General features: G+C 35.7%; 1 protein-coding gene across 1 annotated transcript in view; it reads left to right on the plus strand.

Annotated features, from left to right (window-relative positions):
• The first annotated feature begins 274 nt into the window (after nucleotides 1–274).
• PsGEF (Protostome-specific GEF) overlaps nucleotides 275–20,863 on the plus strand; it is a 278,552-nt gene continuing 257,963 nt past the window's right edge. Inside the window, exon 1 of the mRNA XM_085823244.1 lies at nucleotides 275–328. The gene's annotated coding sequence lies outside the window, so the exon portion shown is untranslated. The remainder of the gene's footprint in view (nucleotides 329–20,863) is intronic.

Below are 20,863 nucleotides of genomic sequence, written 5' to 3' on the forward strand. Positions count from 1 at the left end.
TATTTAATACTAATTAATTTAATTTTAATATTCAATAAATTAATTTTAAATGTTTTTTCCTGCTCATTTTCCACTATTTTGAGTAAGTTTTAAATAAATATCACAGAAACTTAGCCGAGAAGGTTCGCAACTTCGATTTAAGTTCTCCAATCAATCAACTATACTATCAAGGTAATTTTTACAAACACGAAAGGAAAACTTGTCTCCCTTCGAAACGTAAGTCTTCCTTTTATTGGATTAAAACCGTGTAAGGTTTCATGAGATTACCTTAGAAGAATGGTGTGGATCTTACGAATAGGTACTGCTGAATATATTTCCTGTGAAAAGAGTAAGTAATTTTTTCTTTAGTTTCATTCAAATCAATAACAATTTTTCACTTTCTCCCAAACTGGGTTTTAAATAATTTATTGATATTTTGTGTTTTAAATTATAATATGCAACAACAATGTCAGAAAGCTGAAAGCTTAGAGAGTTCTTTTACTTTGAACTTTTCTTTCAATCCCATTATCTCGGCATAAAAATGTATATATTAAAAAATTTCGCTTCAGAACGGGACAAGTTTTTTACCCTGTAATGTCTGATAAAACGCGTGCACAAGATGCAGCTGAACTTCTTGCTAACAGAATAAAATAGTAGAAAAAAGAAAATCTGAAAGGTTTCAGATTTTAAAGTACGTCCAAAGGGGCGTTTTTTAACATTTTGTGTGTTGCCTTTATTTGTTAAATATGTTCTTCGCACTCAAACCATAAAATTCAGTTCAAGAGCAATATCGCCAAATAATTTTAAACTGAGCCTATCTTTAGAATTACCGATACACAGTCTCGCGCGCTGGAGATAAAAATTTTTTTCTGTACAACGTCGCCATTGAAATTCTTGAGTTTGTTAATCAGAAATTCGTTAAAGTTTTACAAAATATGAAAACGATTAATAAAACAAATTCCAAATTTCAAATTTGGGCTTCCACATGCCATATTCGCAGTAGGATTATGTCATTCAAAATTCGATGGCTCTAGGTACCGTTGTTTTATCACAATGCGAGAAACATGCATACATTGATGCAGACTCTTCATTATTTAATTTCTTCAAATATAATACAGGCCTATAATATTGGGTGGCAACAGTTTGAAAAGTGATACAGTTTTTTAAAGACTTCAACGCAAATTGCCAAAACGAAAACAATATTTCCTCAGGGACAAAGCTCCTTTGGACTAAAAACAGTTGGTGGATTATTACTGCTGTTACAAATTCACTGTAGTGAGCATTAAATTCTGCTCAGTACTCTAAATTAAGTCTCAATCATAACAATGCGGATTTTAGATAGTGGGTATAATATGCACATTTGACTTGTGTCTTATCTTTAAATGCTTGGATATATCACATTGAGTAATGCTAAATATCTATCAATCTCACACAAATGTTTGTTATATATGAGGCTTTAATGGATCACTTAGAATAACAATAGTTTGAATGGTTGTTCCTCACACAGACTGTAAATTTAAAGCAAGCAGTTAAATTTGATAAAAATATTTCAAACTTCTTCAAAAGCATCTAGAAAAGTTGATTTGTAACATCATATATTTAAGGTGAAAACTATTCTAATAAAAATAATATCATAGGGATTAAGACTAAGCCTGAATGTTGTAATTAAGGTAAAATAATTCGCCGAATAAGTAATGTTCTTGAATGTTCTATCATAATCGGTTTCTTCAGAAACTTTAAAATGCGATCATAAGTATTAGATATAATGCATAGATCGCATTTTTAATTTTTTGCATGTTGTATTCATTTTTTAATTAATAAGCAATAGTCGTATATTATATATTTTATTTATAGAGAAATAGTTTAGAAATATTCGATATCGTATGCAAAATTTTCCTGTACAACACAGCATAGGACACTATGTTAAAGTGCATGTGCTTAAAATGATCAAAATACTAAAAATAAGAACCCGTTTTTCAATTTTGGAAATTTGCTTAGGGGGTATTAAAGAAAAGTAATTTCTTTGAAATTAGTTTCGTACAATGTTTTAAATAACAATATAAGTGTTTAAATGAATGAAGTTATATATTCTTTTATACTATACTTTATCGCGTGTTTGAAGATGAGAACTTTTATGCAGCTATTATTAAAAGTATAAAATAGTTATGTCAACGTTATTATGTAATAATGTTAGCCAATACATTTTGAAAACATGATAAAATGATTTTTTTCTTCTTTAAAATATGTAATTGGATATTTTTGCGAGTACCTTCCCGGCAGTATGAAGATTTGTCTTTCATTCCCCCATAACACAAGACATCCTCAGGATATCCTATTTAAGTCATAATGTCCCGGGAAACAGTTAGGATATCCTGAGGATGTTGATTCTCAGATACCCTGAGGACTTCTTAAGTCACCATCCTGAGGATATCCTGTTGAAGTCTCAATGCCCAGGGATATATGAAGATCTCCTGAGAATGTTGATTTTCAGATATCTTCAGCACTTACTTCTTATGGAAGGTGATATCTGAAAATATTATTGTAAAGTAACCTTGTACCACACGCAAGTCAAATTATAAGAATCGAAATCTTACTCTATGGATATTCTGCATATAAAAATTTAATTGTTATGTTTTTATTGGCTATATTATGAAACTGAATATATCCGATATGAAAGGTTTTGTTTATGTGATTACGACAAAGCCTTGAAGGCTATGTGCCTTAGGGCAGGGATGCCTTCATGGAGTACTTTCTAAGGGATACACGTTACACACGGGGAAAAACAAGAAAACGCCCATGCAACCAGCATGTTCGCGGGATTCGAATCTAGCGACCAATCTGCCAGTGTTCTACGATTTTGCCGCTGGGCCGCTGGAGGGCTCGATATAAAAGGAAAATTATCGGTTTAGTTTGGTTGATTTAATTATGGCAAAGCACATTAGAGCTATCTGCCTAAGGGGAGGGATGCCTTTGTGGCTAAGGAAGCCTTATATTGTAATTACACAAGTCAATATAACGGTCTGACGGATATAAATATAATATAAGTAAAAGTAACAAATTTAACTATTTGACATAATAACAAATGTAAGTTTAAGCAGCGCCGCCTTAACATCATAAAGTGTTAAGTGTATGGGATATCTTTGCTCGAAGAGGCTCCGAGCAAGTGTCCAGTGGGTCTATGCGCTAAGATGGCCCTGTGTTCAAGTCTAAAGATATAGTCTAATGTAGAGAACTTAAGTCTAAAGATATAGTTTGAATAGTTTGAAATATATCTTTGGCTAGTCTCATGTCTCTGTTTTCTTTCTATCGCAGTATGACATCGTGCACCAAAAAATAATATGTTAAAAGGTATTTCTAGGAAAGGATAATTTAACTCTACAATACTTGTTTGGAAGATTTTAGAAGCTGATGTTGAATTCATTTCAAGGAGATATTTAGCAATATGTCTTGCAAAAGTTCTGTAATTGTACTTCAAAATTTTATTCAAGTGCATTAAGATTTCGAATTAAAAGTTTCTTTAAAGATTATGTAAAGGGATTAAATAAATGGAATAGAATTCATATGGATTAAACAAATACATTGTTGAATATACTCCCGAATAAAGATTAAGAAATATTGGTAACAGAGTTCCAAATTATATGAACTATATTTTAAATACTGTACTAAAAATTATCTACCTCATAATTTTACCTATTTAAAAGCATTCCTCTTAGAACTGTTAAAAAATAAAGGTACATATTACAAGATAAGCTTTTAAAAATAATATGTTTTAAAACTGGTATATACTATGTATTTCATCATTAGAAAAATGAATTATTATTGCTGAAAAATACTACATTTCACTGACTTGTAGATTGTAATGATACTGGAACTTAAAATTCAGAACCCCTTTTATGAAAACGATTCCCAATCTGCGATTTCTGATTTAAAAAACAGATTAAGAAAGCAAAATTAGAGCTTAGAACTGCTTTATTATGCGAGCATAATAGATAAATTGTAATAACACTGTAATAATATAATAGATAAATTGTAATAACACTCTAATAGATTAATTGTAATAACACTAATTAAAAAGCGCCTATGTTGCTGAAAAAAATAATGTTTCTCTTGTGTTCTGTAAACAAAGAAATACGGACTTTTCATCAAGCTCAGCTCTTTTTAAAATTGTTTTGGCAACAGAGCTTGACAATTATTTACAGTGCCAAAGGTCAGATCGGATCTTTTTCTCAACCATAACGCATAATGACAACAGTCAATCTAGATTACATATTTTGTGCATTTCTTTAATTTATCAAATAAGTCAGGGCGAAATTTCAAATTATAAAGACATGAAATTCCATAGTAAAAAGCACAAATGTATACATTGGTGTGCAAAAATTAAGGACGAAGTCGAAAAAATTAGCATATCAGCTGAACGAAGAGGCAGAGCGGACAGAAAGACCAATCAGGAGATTAAGTAAGGTGATGTACGGTAGCACATGCGCAGATATGCAGACGTAATGGGAGACGTAGACGTGTCTGAGTAGTATAAAGCATGTTGTAGGTGTAAGATCAGTATTTCTGGCAAAGAGATTGCACGCCGTATAGCAGTTAAAATCACACCGAGTTGCTGCCTCAGAGAGAAACGGCGAATAATCAATCTGTTAGACGACATCTGGATGCTTTTACCCGAGGTCGAATCATTGGGAAGTTGGAGGAAGGCCGCAGTGTGACAAGTGTCGCTGCAGAGTTCGGAATTGCTCACAGCATCGTTTCACGACTTTGGAGACAATTTCAAACTACAGGAACAAGCTATCCGGGGGTTTAGTAGTGGTCGTCCACGAGGAACCACACCCGCAAATGACCGGTATATTGCCTTACATGCCAGAAGAAACAGGCGGCAGACAGCGGGAGAAATCGCTAGACACACGACACAGGCGACTGGACGACCGATATTGCGTTTTACCGTGGCCAGAAGACTGCACGGTGGTGGTCTGTTTGCACGACGCCCTGTACGGTGTGTACTTCTAACGCCTGCCCATCGGAGAACGCGTTCTCTGTGGTGCCGGGAACACCGGAATTGGAGAGACAATGAATGGGGACGAGTACTCTTTACAGATGAGAGCAGATTCAGTCTGAGTAGCGATTCTCATCGTATACTCATCTGGAGAGAGCGGGAAAGCCGCAATCATCCCTCGAACATCATTGAAAGGGACAGGTATGGAGGTGGCGGTGTTCTCGTTTGGGGAGGCATCATGCTTTGTAGTCGTACAGACCTTCACATCTTCGACGCAGGTTCAGTCAACGGGACCCGTTATTGTACCGAGATTCTTCTTCCATATGTGCGTCTTTTTAGAGGCGCTATGGGTCCGCAGTTCCTTTTCATGGACGACAATGCACCATGTCATCGCACAGTAGCTGCCGAACAGCTCTTAGAGAGTGAGGATATTGAACGTATGGATTGGCCGGCACGATCTCCGGATCTCAATCCCATCGAGCATGTATGAGATTTTCTGGGCAGACGCTTGGCAGCTCGTACCTTACCACCAGTAACGATTCCGGAGCTTCGATTGGCGCTGCAAGACGAATGGGCAGCAATGCCTCAACAACTCACTGACACCCTCATTCTCAGCATGGGCAGACGCTGTGAAACCTGCCTAGCAGTCAGGGGAGATGATATCACATATTAAAGACCGGATGTTTCTTGCTGGACACCCATCACAGAGATGTTTCGGCCTTCAGTCGCATTGCGCTCCATGCTACTTTTTCAATGAAGCTTTTTATCCCTCTGATTTCTCTTTTAGTAAGTGTTGCTTACATTACTGATGTCCTTACATATTGGAGAGGGGATCTTACGGTATTAGTTGTGTTGATTTGGAAAGCTTTTGTACAAAGTTATATTGAAAAAAACCATCTCGTCCTTAATTTTTGCACACTAGTGTAAATCGGGAATAGCGATTTTTCCTAGACTTCTCAAAAACAAGTTTAAAAATAGTTCTGCTTCATAACTGAAATATGTATATTTATCGCCATTCACAGCATATACAGGGTGAAGCTCAACAAGTGGGCAAAACTTTAGGGGCTATAGAAGGCAGCTATACGAGCAATATTCGTCATGGAATGTATGGTCGGAACGGAAACGGCGAACCGATAGGTGGCATTGTAAATAAATAGTATAAAAAGGGTCGAGAAGGATGAGTTAAATGATTTTCCACATCAGGACATACCGGCGAGCTGAAGACTTTGGTGTAGCTTTGGAAAAATAAATTTATGTAACAAATAATGAAATGAGTTTTTTACATTACGTTCATAAGTGGAAATATGAAAATTACATTAAAAATTAGATTTTTAACGATTTGTTTATTTCAGTTTAGAGGAATAAGATTTCTTGCATTTTATTCATACATGTCAAACTGTACGTTTTTCGCTGTTAAGTCATACTAAAAGCGATTTACTTCTAACATATTACATTACCTTAATTTTCTCAATCTGCTTCCTGTTCATTATAATAAAGTGAACTGTGTATAATGAAATATTCATTACTAGTATTTAGTGTCATACGCTAATTTTTTCAAGTATTTAAAATACATATATAATTGTATATTTCTGTACTTTTTAGTACCTCGGAATTAACTGTTAAAATTATAAGGTATATTCCTCCTCTTTCCAGCATGCCTTTGTGATGTAACGGTAGCACACTCGGCACGTATTCGAAAGGTTCAGTTTCGAGTCACGGAGAAGGCAATGCACTTTTTTCACATTTCCTACTTTAAAATAACATAATAAACCTACAAGTGGCGCCCGAACTAAAAAAAAAAGGAGGTGGACAATGATTCGTAACCACCAGGATTTAGCTATTTAAGCCCCCTTTTTTTATTTAAAGAAAAAGAAATCCTCGTACACCACAAAATATCACACGAGATTTACAAATCGTAAATAAAAAAAGGCCAGATTGTAAGTAATAACTTCAATTTTCAATAATACAATGAAATCATACTCAAAGGAAAAAAAAAGTAAATACAAAAGTATAAAAATGTATAAAGAAATCATTTACAATGTTTAAAATAAAAGTCAACAAAATCGTTGAAAGCTCGGTAGGTCGAAGCTGAAGATACAAAATCATAACATTTGGCAGCCAATGAATTCCAGTTAATTTTAATCTGCATTTCAATAGATTTCTTGCTTTATCAAGCAACGGGCAGTCAAAAAGTAGGTGGAAAACACTTTGCTAAACGCCAAGATTGCAATAACATAAATTGGAAGACGTCAGCTTAAACCGTTCAAGATAAACTTTAAACTTACTATGTCCAGACAAAAAATTGTGTAACTTTAAAACTGAGCAACAAGTCCTTACTTTTCAGTCTTTCAAAATAGTTGGGAAGAATGTTTTTGTAACAGATCCCATATCAGAAGAGATATAATCGCAGTTCCACTGCTTAAACATTTTAGCTTTGAATGTTTTTTTGAAATAAGATTTTGGAATATTTACATCAACAATAATATCATTTTTAGTTGCATTCTTAGCAAGCTAATCAGCTCTCTCGTGTCCGTAAGTGTGACCTAGTTCAAATGTAAAAAACACTGAAATCCGAGTGACCTAGTGCAAATGTAAAAAACACTGAAATACCCATCTTCTCCAGATCTCCGAGAGACTGCTGTACATTAATTATAATATCATTACACCAAGAGGTATTTTTAAGGGACTCCAGGGAAGCGAGTGAATCCGTACAGATTAAGTAGCTGAAACCACGTCCATCCTGGCTAAATATCCACTTAATTGCAAAATTAATAAACACAGGAGAACAGAAATATATACAGTACATTCATTTTTAATGAGAAATTGATGGTACTCAATTTCAACATCATCTTCAAAAATAACATGAGCAAAACGAACTTTGTCATCAATCCTACTACCATCCGTACAGAAGACAAGTGAGAATAAACTTACATCAACGTCCATACTATCCAGAATCTGTACTGGTTGTCTTACAGAAGGATGTGGAAGAACAGACAAGTGCAATAGACGATCAAAATGACAACTGGAGCAGTTTGCAAGACTATTCTTGTAATCTATATTGGTCAGAATAAACAAATCTAGCGGTGGAAATCCGGCAAGAGAGAAAACAGCATTGTAACTAATAGTTTGGTAACCCCTTATAACATGCAGTAAAATTCGTCTTTGAACTCGAAGCAGGCGATTAGAGTTAATTTTCTCTTTTAGAGACAATCCCCAAGTTCTACATCCACATGAAATAAAGGGTACAATGCCTTGTTTATAAATAATTGCGCTAACATTCGATTTAACCCCTTTCAAAGGGTGAGTAAGCCCCTTTCAAAGGGTGATCACCAGTCGCCTTTTACACTCATGTCCATAAATTAAGGATAATTCGGAGTCACGCGGAAATCGAATTCTAAAATAAAAATATCACCTGTAAAATCACTACACACATCTTCAAGAATCATATGCAAATTTCAGGAAGTAACCAGATGACACCGATGATACGTCACAATGACGAGAGTGTAAGAGAGTGATATATAAGGAATACAGGCAAAGAAGTAAAATTGTTCGCAGGCGCTTTATAAGCATTTCAGTGCAATAACCGAATAGTTATGACACAAAGGACGCATTTGAATGATTTTTTACGTGGTCGAATTATCGGCCGTGTGGAATGTGGGCGTACCTAACTGGAAGTATCAGACGAACTTGGAATTGCCCAGAGTGTCATCTCCAGGCTTTGGAAACGATTCCAAGATGATGGTAATGTGAGTAGACGTTACAGCACAGGTCGCCCCAGAGTTACAACTCCGAATGAGGACCGGTATTTGGCAGTTACTGCCAAAAGAAACAGGCGGAGCACAGCCTTAGACCTGTCTCGTCAGCTCTCTTCAGCCACTGGTACGACAATTTCAAGGCAGACCGTGTACAGACGCTTAGGGAAGATTGATCTATATGCTCGTAGACCTGTCAGATGCGTTCTACTTACTGCAACTCACTGTCGCCTGCGGTTAGTCTGGAGTAGAGAGCATGCATTGTGGATACCGCAACAGTGGGCTTGTGTGATGTTTTCCGACGAGTCCAGGTTTAGCTTGCAGTCTGATTCTCGCCGGACTTTCATATGGAGGGCTTCAGGTATCCGTTAGCACCAAGAAAACATCATTGAACGACACCGTTACGGTGGTGCAGGAGTGCTCGTTTGGGATGGAATTATTCTGGGTTCCAGAACTGACCTGCATGTTCAAATTGGAACCATGGCAAGCCAAATCTATCGGAACGTCATTCTGGAACAACATGTACGTTTGTTTCGGGGCGCCATGGGCGCACAATTTGTGTTTATGGGTGACAACCCCCGTCCTCACCGTGCAAACATCGTAAGCGAATGAATTCAATCGGAGGATATCACCCGTATGGACTGGCCAGCATTCTCACCGGATTTGAATCCAGTACAGCACGTGTGGGACATGCTTGGCCGACGAGTTGCAGCCCGTCAACCTCCTCCTACATGTCTACCGGAACTTCGGAGAGCATTGCCTTTTGAGTGGTGTAATATCCCCCAAGATCAGATCGATAATTTGATACTCAGCATGCCTAGGCGTTGTACGGACTGTATTGCATCGTCTGGGAGACATACAATGTATTAACAATCATACCAACCATGTAATATTGTTTTTTTGTAAATAGGTTTTTTTGTTATTTGCTCCATGGAGAAAAATTCGGTAATTTTTTTAATAATATCAAACATATAGCATCGTTTTTTGCTCTTTACCTTTTGTTTAATAAATAAGCTTTACAAATAAGTCAAATTTGTTTTGCTTATAACTCTTCCTTTGCCTGATTTTGCATTATCCTTAATTTATGGACATGAGTGTAAAAGGGGAAATGTGTATAAGTTATCTTCTCCCTTATTTCCAGCATACCTTTATGGTGTAACGGTAGCACACTTGCGGCGTATTAGAACGACCCAGGGTTGAGGGAATTGCACATTTTTCACATCTTTTGCTTCAAAAATCTAATTACTCTACAAGTGGCGCCCAAACTAAAACATAGTGGACGATAATTCGTTACCACTAGGGATTGGCGATTGGTTCTCCTAATTCTCAGTCGCCCTTTAAAAGGAGGAGTATAGTAAAGGAGTATCAGAAGTGGGTGCAGCTCGACCCACCTAACCAATTACGTTGGTCTTATGGTCAAAACAGGCCACGCCAAATTAGACAAAAGGAAATAAGTAAAACATAAAAAAATAAAGAAAAAAATACCTGAAAGGTTTCAGCTTTAAATTACGTCCAAAAGGGGCGTCTTTTTAACGTTTTTGTTTTGCAGATATATAGGCATCAACACCAGCTAGTGGCAAAAAAACACGGAGACTTTTTATATGACCGCCCTGTATTATATTTAAAGAAGTTAAATAATGAATAGTCTGCATGAATACATGAATGTTTCGCGCTTTCTAAAGAAACAAATAAGAGCCATTAAATTTTGAATAAAATAGTCCTCCAATCAAACATGAGCACGTGGAAGCCCGAATTTTGACTTTGTTTTATTATCTGTTTCATATTTTGTAAAGCATTATGAATTTTTGATTAAGAAACTCAACGATTTCAAAGCGAGCAATGGCAACACTGTACGGAAAAAAAAATATCTCCAGCGCGGCGAGAACATGTGTATCGGAAATTCTAAATACATGTTCTTTTAAAATTATTTTGTGATATTGCTGTTGATTTCAATTTTATGGTTTAAGTGCAAAGAAGATGGTATTTAATAAACAAAAGTAACACACAAAACATTAATAAAAGGCCCCTTTGGGCGTAATATAAAATCGGAAAACTTTCAGATTTTTTGTATCTTAGTTTAATAAAAATCTTGGAATCATATTATAGACGGTACTTTTCCTGGCTGTCATTTTAATGTGGTGTATACCTTAAAATTACTATTGATTTTCTTATGACGTAAACGTTTAACTCGTATTCTTTTCCAAACTGAACATGAACCACTAACTAAAATTTGAGAATTTCTGAACTGTAACCACGCCCGCTCGATTTTATATTATATATGTTAGGAAACCAGGAAGCAATTCCTTTATGATCTTTACGCGAAAGTTCTCAGGAGTCCTATAAAATCACTTTGAACTTTTGCAAAACATAATCACCTCATGGCAACAGCTGATTGAAAAGAAAGCACTACTACATCTGGCAGTGCTTTTCTTTTTCTCCGTCAGCACTCGGTTTACCATTTTACCCCTTTTCACTCATTTCTAAATTCGAAAACGCTTGTTGATCAATAAATAGTACCCTCATGTCTCCTTAAAGACGTTAGATAACTCTTCTCTGAAAATTCAGCAACACTGTGGGTTCAGTGAACTCTGTAATACTTCAGCCTTCGAGATCTCTAAATTTCCAATGCATTGTGAAAGAATAAAGAAACAATAGACTGAAGAAAAGCTACACTTTCTTATCATTTGAATTTAAATTTTATATTTCTACTAGCCTTGGGTTATGTGCGGAGCGTTCGGCTTGTTAAGTTTTACTCCACCATATTTGGGGTTTTATATACGGACAACAGGATTGCTTCCGATGTTGAAATTGGATTACCAGTGCCTCTGAATCATTTTCTTATAAGTTCGAGAATTTACTAATGCATGAATTTAGGCAGTCAAAATTCGTCACTATTTTACCAATGGCTTAAAATAAAGCAAATACTAGTGTTTGAGTTTTTAAACGCAAATTTTTACGATTACAAATTTTTTATTAACAAACTCTACGATTTGAAAGCGAGCAATGGCAACACTTTTCGAAATATAGCAAATTTTTATGTCCAGCATGCAAAATTGTTGCCACTCGGAGAAACGAGGGCGAAAATTAGCGCTTTCAGAGTTTTTAATTAATTTCTCCGCTAGTTAAAGTGGTACAAAAATGAGAATGGTCGAAATGGCTTCTCACGAATTTTTGGAATCCGGAGGTACCTCTCTCGAAAATCAATTCCCCGCTGTTTTAGAAGAGATGATGCCACAAACAAACAAACAGGTACAAATACAGATTGAAATGTAATAGGGCACCCAATGTTTCCTATGGTAAATGGGTATAACCCTATTAGACTTCCATTTTTATTAATTTAGAATGTAATAGATAAACAATGGTTTACAGTCGGTGCCTTTGCAATTACAAACTTTGGAGTCGTTTCCAGAATTTTGGTAGTAAAAATTTTTTTACCAACACAATTAATTTTTAGTTTGCTGAATTTTAGTATATAATTAGTCATACTAGATCTTTAGGATCAGGCTTATAATAGGTCATAGTTTTCATAGTTCATACTACATCATTTGCAGTATATGCTTGTATATTCATAATTTTTAATATTAAAATTTATTTTTAGTTCATTCTTTAATAGGAGTATTAACAGTTAAGCTGTGAGGTTAACATTATTAGAGTTATTGGGTAACTGAGCAGTATTTAATTAATTAGCACAAAGTTTTTCTCCTGTCCATGAAAGGTACATCATGCTATTTTCTTTTTGAAATGCTTATTCTTGATTGCAAATTTAAGAAAAGCATTTACGTTTGAGGTAGGAAATTTAATATGAAATGATCTAGTTAAAGGACAGGTAATGATTATAACGATTAGAGTTTTCCTTATCCCCACATACGCATCGATCGGAAGTAGAGATGTTTCTTTGTTGAAAGTATGTTGAAACTCAAAACATGTTCATTAAAATTGTAAAATACTACAAAAGAAATACAGTTAGAATTTTTTTTCACAATTAAAATTAGAATGTCTACGCAAAAAACAGACAGGCTCGCATAGATTTTAATAGTACAAATAGTAAAGAAAGAAAGAGCAAATTCTCTTATAATCTAAAAACTTTGCAGTCTATCCACACGAACTCTAACTTGACAGCCTTAAATAAAACAACAAGAACGTTAAAAGACTGATAACAGAAGCGTCATGAAAATTCGAAAATCATGGTTCTAATTTTAATTGAAAGGTAAAAGTTCTAAATATTTTCATAAAATTTTGCCTCCTCTGTTGTAGAAGAATAAAAATATTAAATAACAGAATAAAGCCTTGGATTATGTATTTTACATACCGGCTAAATTATATTTAAAACTACGTGTGATTTTTTTCTAAAATAGATAAACAATTCCTTTTTTATGACGATAATTTATAATTTTGAATTCAATATTTAACCAAATTTTAAAAGTCTGAATTTTAAAAGTATATGCATTTTTAGTGTATATTATAGTCCCAAATACACATGAAAAGAAAATGTAAAGAGAATTTTATAGCATTAAAAATAATAAAACAGTTTTTCTCTGAAATTACCAGAATTTATTCAGTTTCAAACTTAGATTAGACTTAATTATCTTAAATTTAATAGATATTTTGTATAATCATTGCAATGATTGGAAATTCAAGCTCTATTTAGTAAAATAATTGAAAAAATCTCAATGAATTAGAAGCCGCACAAGATACGAGAAGCTGAAGATATTAATTTAGATTCTACTTTGAATTTCTAATATCGAATGCCGACAAAGATTAACTAAGAAAATATTTTCTTCTTTTGGTCTTAGAAACTTTTAAATAGACTACAAAATTTAAACATTTGTTGAGAAAATTTATGTGAAAATTTTAAAATATTTGTTGAAGAAATTATTTACTTAGAAAATAATTATGAAAATTTTATTTACTTCCAGCTGAATTTCGATGTTTTAATTGTCTATTTTGAATTATTTTTTATTTTTGAATTATGAGTTAAACATTTAACACATTTTTTCTTAAATTCATTACAATTATAAAACACTAATAAATCTTTCCCCTGCATAGAAAATCAGTGAAATACGCGCACATATCTGAGCATAGCTAAAAACAAAGTTTTAGTACCACACTTTTATTTTAGGTATTTTACACTCATATTATTGCTCTTTAGAATATTATTTAGAAAAAAAAGCTTTAAGAGATTTCAAATTTAAACTATTTATTTGCAAAAGCAGTCTAGAAAATAGAAGTCTTTCCTCCAGTATTTTCGCGGAATTCAAAATGCGGTGTCATTTCCAAGCATTACGAAATCTTTGATTTAAAATAAGTTAAAGCAATAGATTGGCATTCCAAAACATTTTATCACATTTAATTTAACTCAACAAAAAATTCTTTTAGAGATCTCAACTCAGTATCTTGGAAACAATGCATAAGCTGTAGTTTAGTTTAGCAGATAATTAGCTCAAATGGCAGGAAACAATAGCTTATGCTGAAGTTTGGGACTGGATATGCATTTACTTTTATGCTTAATGAGAAAAGTAATTATCAGTAAAAAAATCTGATGTGTACACCACATGACTTCCTTGTATGGAATATTAAATTATACGCATTTTTTCTTGCATTTCATTTAAACTTATTGGATTGAATTAAATCTACTTCGTCGATAGTGCATAAACCACAATAGAATAAATGCACTCTTTAAAATTCACTATACTTGTTTACCATAAAGACACTCTGTCGCTAGGTTCACTTAACAACGTTATATTTCGTTCATATTATAACTCGGAATGCAAAAAATGTATATCATTTAAAGAATTATCTAATCGTAGCCACATGTTCTATTCAAATACTACTATAATAAATCTAGAATGATGTATAAAGGAAATTAAGCAAACAACAACAACAACAACAACAACAACAAAAAAAAAAAAAAAAAAAAAAAAAAACTGTTTTTCACATACGATTTAGTATTTCGCATGCAATTAATTCAGTTCTCACTTCGCGACAAGGAAAAAACACATAAAAACTCAAAATACCTATATTAAAAATTACGATGTAAATCTTAAACACTTCTTTCCTCGAAAAATTCCAGAAAGGATTAAGCATGATTTAATTCGCAATAATGAATGAAGGCGCTATCTTTGTTTTTGCGAAGCTTAGTCTCTCTAGTTTGGCGACAAATCTACTATTCTGCTGTTTCAAATGTAAACAAATATATCCGCCATGTTATTTAAAAATTAGGCTTGACCGCACTTAAACATCTTTTAAATTGTTGATAATTGTACAAATATTGCTTGCAGATTTCCTAAAGGCATAAAAACCTTAACCGGAAGATAAAAACAACATAATTCAATCATTTTTAATGCAAAAAAATTCACAATTTACAAACATATAAGAGTAAAAAAACTGAGCCAGGTAAACAGAAGGGATATATACGTTTGGTGCGGCCGATTGCAACCAAAATACGATGTGCACATCTACATGTGATAGCAGTCCTATATACAAAATTTCAACGTTCTGAGGCTACTCGTTTTTGAGTTATGCGAGATACATACGTACGTACGTACAGACACCACGAAAAATTCTCTTCAGAATTCATTTTAAATCAGTTTTATAATTTTTTTTGAGTCTTTTATTCTGTCCTTACGTACAGATGTCACGCAAAAACATCGTTAAATTGCATTCGATAGCGGTCAAAATGGATATTTGCGTTGAAATTACTATGCTGCTTGAAACTTTATACTTCCTTTTTACTTCATACAAGGAAGTAAAAATTATGCTTTGAACTCAGAGTGCCTGAATACTCCTAAGTAACATAAATCCCATAGATATATTCAATTAAATTAGAAATTAGGATAATGCTCGAATTATTTTGCTCCTAAAAGCAGTTGTTTTATACACATACATTTCATAAATCTAAATTTAGTCTTTTAAAACACACTGTACTATATATATGTCATAATAAAAGCAAAGGAAAACGTCGGAACAGTGTAGATGCGTGATTAGACCTATATTGAAGAAGATTTTGATTGCGTAGTATGCTAGTAATGCTAACTTGGTAATTTCTAAAGAACTTGGCAGTCGAGGCAATTTTAATTCCATTTTTATTTGCAATTGATATTTGTGGCCACAATCACTTGGCACTCTAGTCGTGTCTTTCCACAAAAGATTTACATTTTTGATATTTTTGAGATAGAAAGCATGCCAGCGAAATTACATCTTAGCACACTAGAGAGCAAAAGCTGAAGTGCGTAGTTATGAAAGATGGAAGCATGGCGAAGAGAAAAATTTTTGTTTGCAATTTGGTGATTGGTGAAGAGGCATCTGCATTAGCGGTTACGTAAGATCGCATGATTAATTTGTATGACGCAGTTTAAACTAAAGCGCTATTTTTAGGACGGAGAGAGATGAAGTTTCCAATTGAAATAAAAGCGGTTGTAGTGAATTGAATTTAGAAGTTTGCTTTCATATTTTTTATCTTACATATATACATAAAGAATTCTAAACCAAAGTTGATCTACTAAATTAAATTCTTTTCTATTGGACTGTGCATTCTCTCAAGGGATTGTGTAATGGAGGAATTTAATTTTAAAAATACCTTCTATTCTGTGGCTAGCACAGTAAGCTCAGTGACATTTGCAAGTAATTTGTAGAGACTTATTTCTGTAAGCGCAAGATGTAATTTTTTTCAGAGGTACATTCATTGATGATATTGCACAATTTAATGAGATAGATGACATAGGGCTATACATTTCGTTCATTATATAATGTATTATTTTCTGCTATACTAGCTCTTTCAGAGACTTGTTTGAAAACCCAACCATTTTTTAACTTTTTAATTAGGTGTATTGAAAGCAATATTAAATTTAAAATTAATACCCGTTTATAAATATCATGATTTATTTTCCAGTATCTGAATAAATATCATGATTTATTTTTTTATTGTCCAGTATCTGGATGAATTACTTTCATATCATACCCTAAAATTGTAAAGTCTTCATCAAGTTGTCGAGACATTAGGTTTTTTCGAAGTAGGAGAGATGAAAAATGAGCAACGCCTTCGCCAGGAATCGAAACATGGACATCTGGAGTGAGTGCACCGCTATGATGACTTCCGACCACGGACATGAACCAAACGGAATTATATACCATCATGGCGGGGAAGAGTCCAGAGTAACAAAGTTGAATATTATATACTAATAACAGTTTTTACATATTGTTAACTGCAAGGCACTAAGCGTTATTCTGGTTATCTGCTTTAAGTTCTGTACTTTTGAAACATTATAATATTATCCACGGTTGTTTCTGCTTAGGCAGTGTCCTGAGATTTTCTCTATTTTATCAAGGGCTATTCTGTTTTTGAGTGTGTTTGTAGTCCACATTGCCCAGGCACATTCCGCTGGTTTCTTCAAGTGCCAGGTTCTTGTATGTACACAATGGAAGTAATAATGGTCCGTGTCGCCTTCCTCTCCGCATTCGCAGAAAGGAGTATCCCTAAGTCTGAATCTGTTCAGGTATACTGGGAATGGTCCATGACCTGTCAAGAACTGATTTAGGCTAGCACAGTGGGTCTTTATTTCCATGTTAACTTTTGGCAGTAAGCGAAATGTCCTTCGTCCTACCTCTGCTTCTGTCCATCTACTTTGCCAATTTTGTAGCAGACTTGTCAAAGTTGTTCGCTTAATATGAGACCAAGGAAGTTTAGTTGGTCTTTCTAATATATCCGTGCAGTTGGCTGCCTGCTTGGCCAGTAGGTCAGCGGCTTCATTGCCTTGAATCCCTGTGTGAGCGGGAACCCATTTTAAAGTGGGTCTTTGCGAAATAGGCATTGTCAGAAGCTGTTTTTGAATTCTGTATACCAATGGACTCCGGCTGTTTTGACTTGCGATAGCCGCCAGACTTGATGCCGAATCACTGAGTATGGAGAATTTCTCCTGTTGACATGTGTTCGCATATCTAATTGCAGCACTGATAGCTAGAAGCTCTGCTTGGTATACCGAGTTGTTCGAGCCTAATTTCCTTTTCCACTCGAATGTTACAACTCCATTTTCTAGTCTACAGAAGGCGCTGCCCGTGCCGTTCTCAGTTTTGGAGCCATCTGTGAAAAGGTTATTACTGTACCTCTGAATTGGTTGGTCGTTTATATTGATACCGTCAGAGAGATTAAAAGCTGCTGGATGAAAGTTATTGCAAATGTTTTGCTCCTCGTAGTCCGAGTGGTGATAACTATGACCCCAGAGTGTTGAAGTTTGACCCAGCCTGGTAACCCTTATGATGCCTGCCTCCCTTTCTACTATCAAATCTAGGGGAGGAATTCCTGCTAGTTGTAGGGCTAGTGTTGACGTGGTACGGTAGGCCCTGCATACTTGAAGTAGCTGCTGTCTCTGAATAGAGAGCAGGGATCTTTTCATATGAGAGGTGAGTTCGCCACCCCAGATTGCTGCTCCATAAGTTATTACTCTTTCTGTAATGGTTCTATGCCAAATTTTTAGTAGCTTAGATGAGATACCCCATTTATGTGAAGTCGTGCGTCTCATGTTGTTGCTTAGGATGCTAATTCGAGTCTTAAGATTCCTGACATGTGGCATCCAAGAAAGTCTGTTGTCGAGTAATAGCCCAAGATATTTTAATTGGGGGAAACATTTTACCGGTATCCCATGGAGTTTAATGCTTGGGTTGCGTCTTAGCTGCCTGCTGCGTCCTATGAGCAAAGCTTTAGTTTTCTCTGCCGAAATCTGAAGCTTATGTGCTCTGGCCCATTGGGAGAACAGATCAAGGCAGTATTGAGATCTCATTTCGAGGTTACTCCTTCCTGCCACAACTAGCATAAAATCGTCCGCATAGGCTATGATTCGAGCGTATTCTACGCTCTCAAACTGACGAAATGCCGAGTTTGCCACTATATTCCACAGTGTTGGTCCAAGGCATGACCCCTGTGGGCATCCTCTAAAGACATTTTTGACATAAATGCCGCTGTCTGATGTTACTTGTACACTTCGATTTTGAAGGTACGAGCGAAGGATGGTAATAATGGCTGTTGGGCAGGCCATGTTGTGCAGCAAATTTATTACGTCTGGCCACCAAAGGGAGTCAAAGGCTCCCTTGATGTCAATGGCTATTGCCAGTGAGTGCAAATTGTTATCCTTGTTCTGTTTGATAGTGGCCATTAAGTCTTTTATGGCATGTTCAGTTGAGTTGCCCATTCGGAATCCATATTGGTTGGAATGCAGGGCGTTGTTCCTTTGCAGGAAGAAGTTCAATCTGTAAAGAATTACTTTTTCCAATACCTTACCGAGCGCTGGCAGTAGACAGACTGGCCTATAAGATGTAGGTTCTGCCGGAGTTTTGCCTGATTTTAGGAATAACGCCACTTCTGCCAATTTCATATTTTTAGGAAAGTAGTGATGTTTCCAGCAAGCTGAAATGACCGCACGGAATAGTTTTTGGAATTCCCGGTGTATCTCTCTAATGATGATATTATCAATTCCATCCGGACCTGGAGCTTTTTTGGGTGCCAAAGTACGTATGATGTTCCATTTGCGTAGGAGGGATGGCGTAGGGTCTCTTCTGGTAACTTGGCGAAATTTCATACTGTAGGTTTTTCTCGCTTCCTCTTGCTCCTCTAAGAAATCCTCTTCATCATCATCAGGAAAAACTGCATTTATGATCTCACTGATTACTTCGATGTTGGATGAGGCAGTGCTATTCACCATAGGCGAAATGGTCATAGAACGAAACACCTTGTTACATGTTATCTTTTGAGTAGGTCCAAAGGCTTTAGTGACATTACTACAGTAATTCATGAGATTAACTTGGCCTCTTTAATTTTTCTTTTATATAAAGCTCTGGCTTTATTGTATGTTATCATTTTGAGTTGCCGTAGATATGGATCTACCGTGGATTGTGCTTTTCTGCGAAGTGCTCGAACTCTGCTCCTCTCTGTGTTAAGCTCTGGTGACCACCAGGATATCGAGTGTTTTGCCTTTACAGATTTCAAACGATATGCTTTGTGGGCGGCTTGCACTTTTTTTGTAACTAGTAAGTCGTAGAGATTATCTAAGGAGTTTCTGTCCTGGCAGTTGTTGAAATCTTTGATAAATTTCTCTACATGCGCTCGAATGTGTTCCCGTAAAACGGAATGTCCTCCAAATGCCGTTTTGAATCTTTTCTTTATTATGTAGTCTATAGGAGTATCCAGCCTGTAAGTAAAAATTTTGTGATCACTGAGTGACGGCAGGTCGATCACTGTCCAATCTTGTATGTACGGAGTTGTATTGGGAGTTGATATTGTCAGATCTGGCCACCCTCGAGCTCTAGATGTTTCAAAGGTAGGCGGTGAGTCCTGAGCGTTGATGACTATGAAATGCTTACTGTCCAAGAATTCGAGTACCGCAATTCCCCTTCGGTTCTCCGAGTCAGCACCCCATAGTTGACTGGTGGCGTTAAAGTCTTCTGCTATGATACAGTGTGATGCCCCAGTTAGAAGGTTAGAATTAAGTTCCTCTAATAGAGAGGTAATATCTTCGCTCGGGGGTAGATATACAGCAATAATATCAATGCTGCAATTACTAGTGTCTAGTCTGATGGAGACTGTATGCTCTGTGATTTTCATTAGGAGAGGGGAGAGAGGGCCCCTGTAAATAATCGCAGCTAGCTGATTCTTTGAGAGAAACGTTCTGATGTGTGTTGGAACACCAGGAATCACTCCGTTGTAAACGTATGGCTCTTGGAAGATTCCGACATTGGCAGCAGTATGTGTCATTACTTGCAGCGTATTTATGGTTGCTGCATAGCACTTCTGCAAGTTACACTGTAAAAATCGAAGACCTGCTATATGTTTATTTAGTGTCATCTTGGTTTAGTTCTTTGCAGTGGTCCTTCTCAGGCTCTCGAAATGGGCTCCATACACTGGGCAGGAACTTGAAGTAGCTGGGTGATCTGTGCTGAAAGAGGTCCCGTTTTCAGAATTACTACTGCAGCAATTAGCGCAACTCACTTTTTCCGAGCCACACTCCTGCGTCGGGTGGCTGTTACCACACTTCGCGCAAACTGGAGCGTTTATACAGTTCCTGCTATAGTGACGGAACTCCTGGCAGTTGTAACAGCGTATGATCCTAATGTACGGACGGAGAGGACAAGACTCAAAACCCACTAAAAG

This window comes from Stegodyphus dumicola, chromosome 9 (assembly GCF_044657685.1).
Source record: "Stegodyphus dumicola isolate Sdum_Otavi_A_Nest chromosome 9, ASM4465768v1".
Classification (NCBI taxonomy): domain Eukaryota; kingdom Metazoa; phylum Arthropoda; class Arachnida; order Araneae; family Eresidae; genus Stegodyphus; species Stegodyphus dumicola.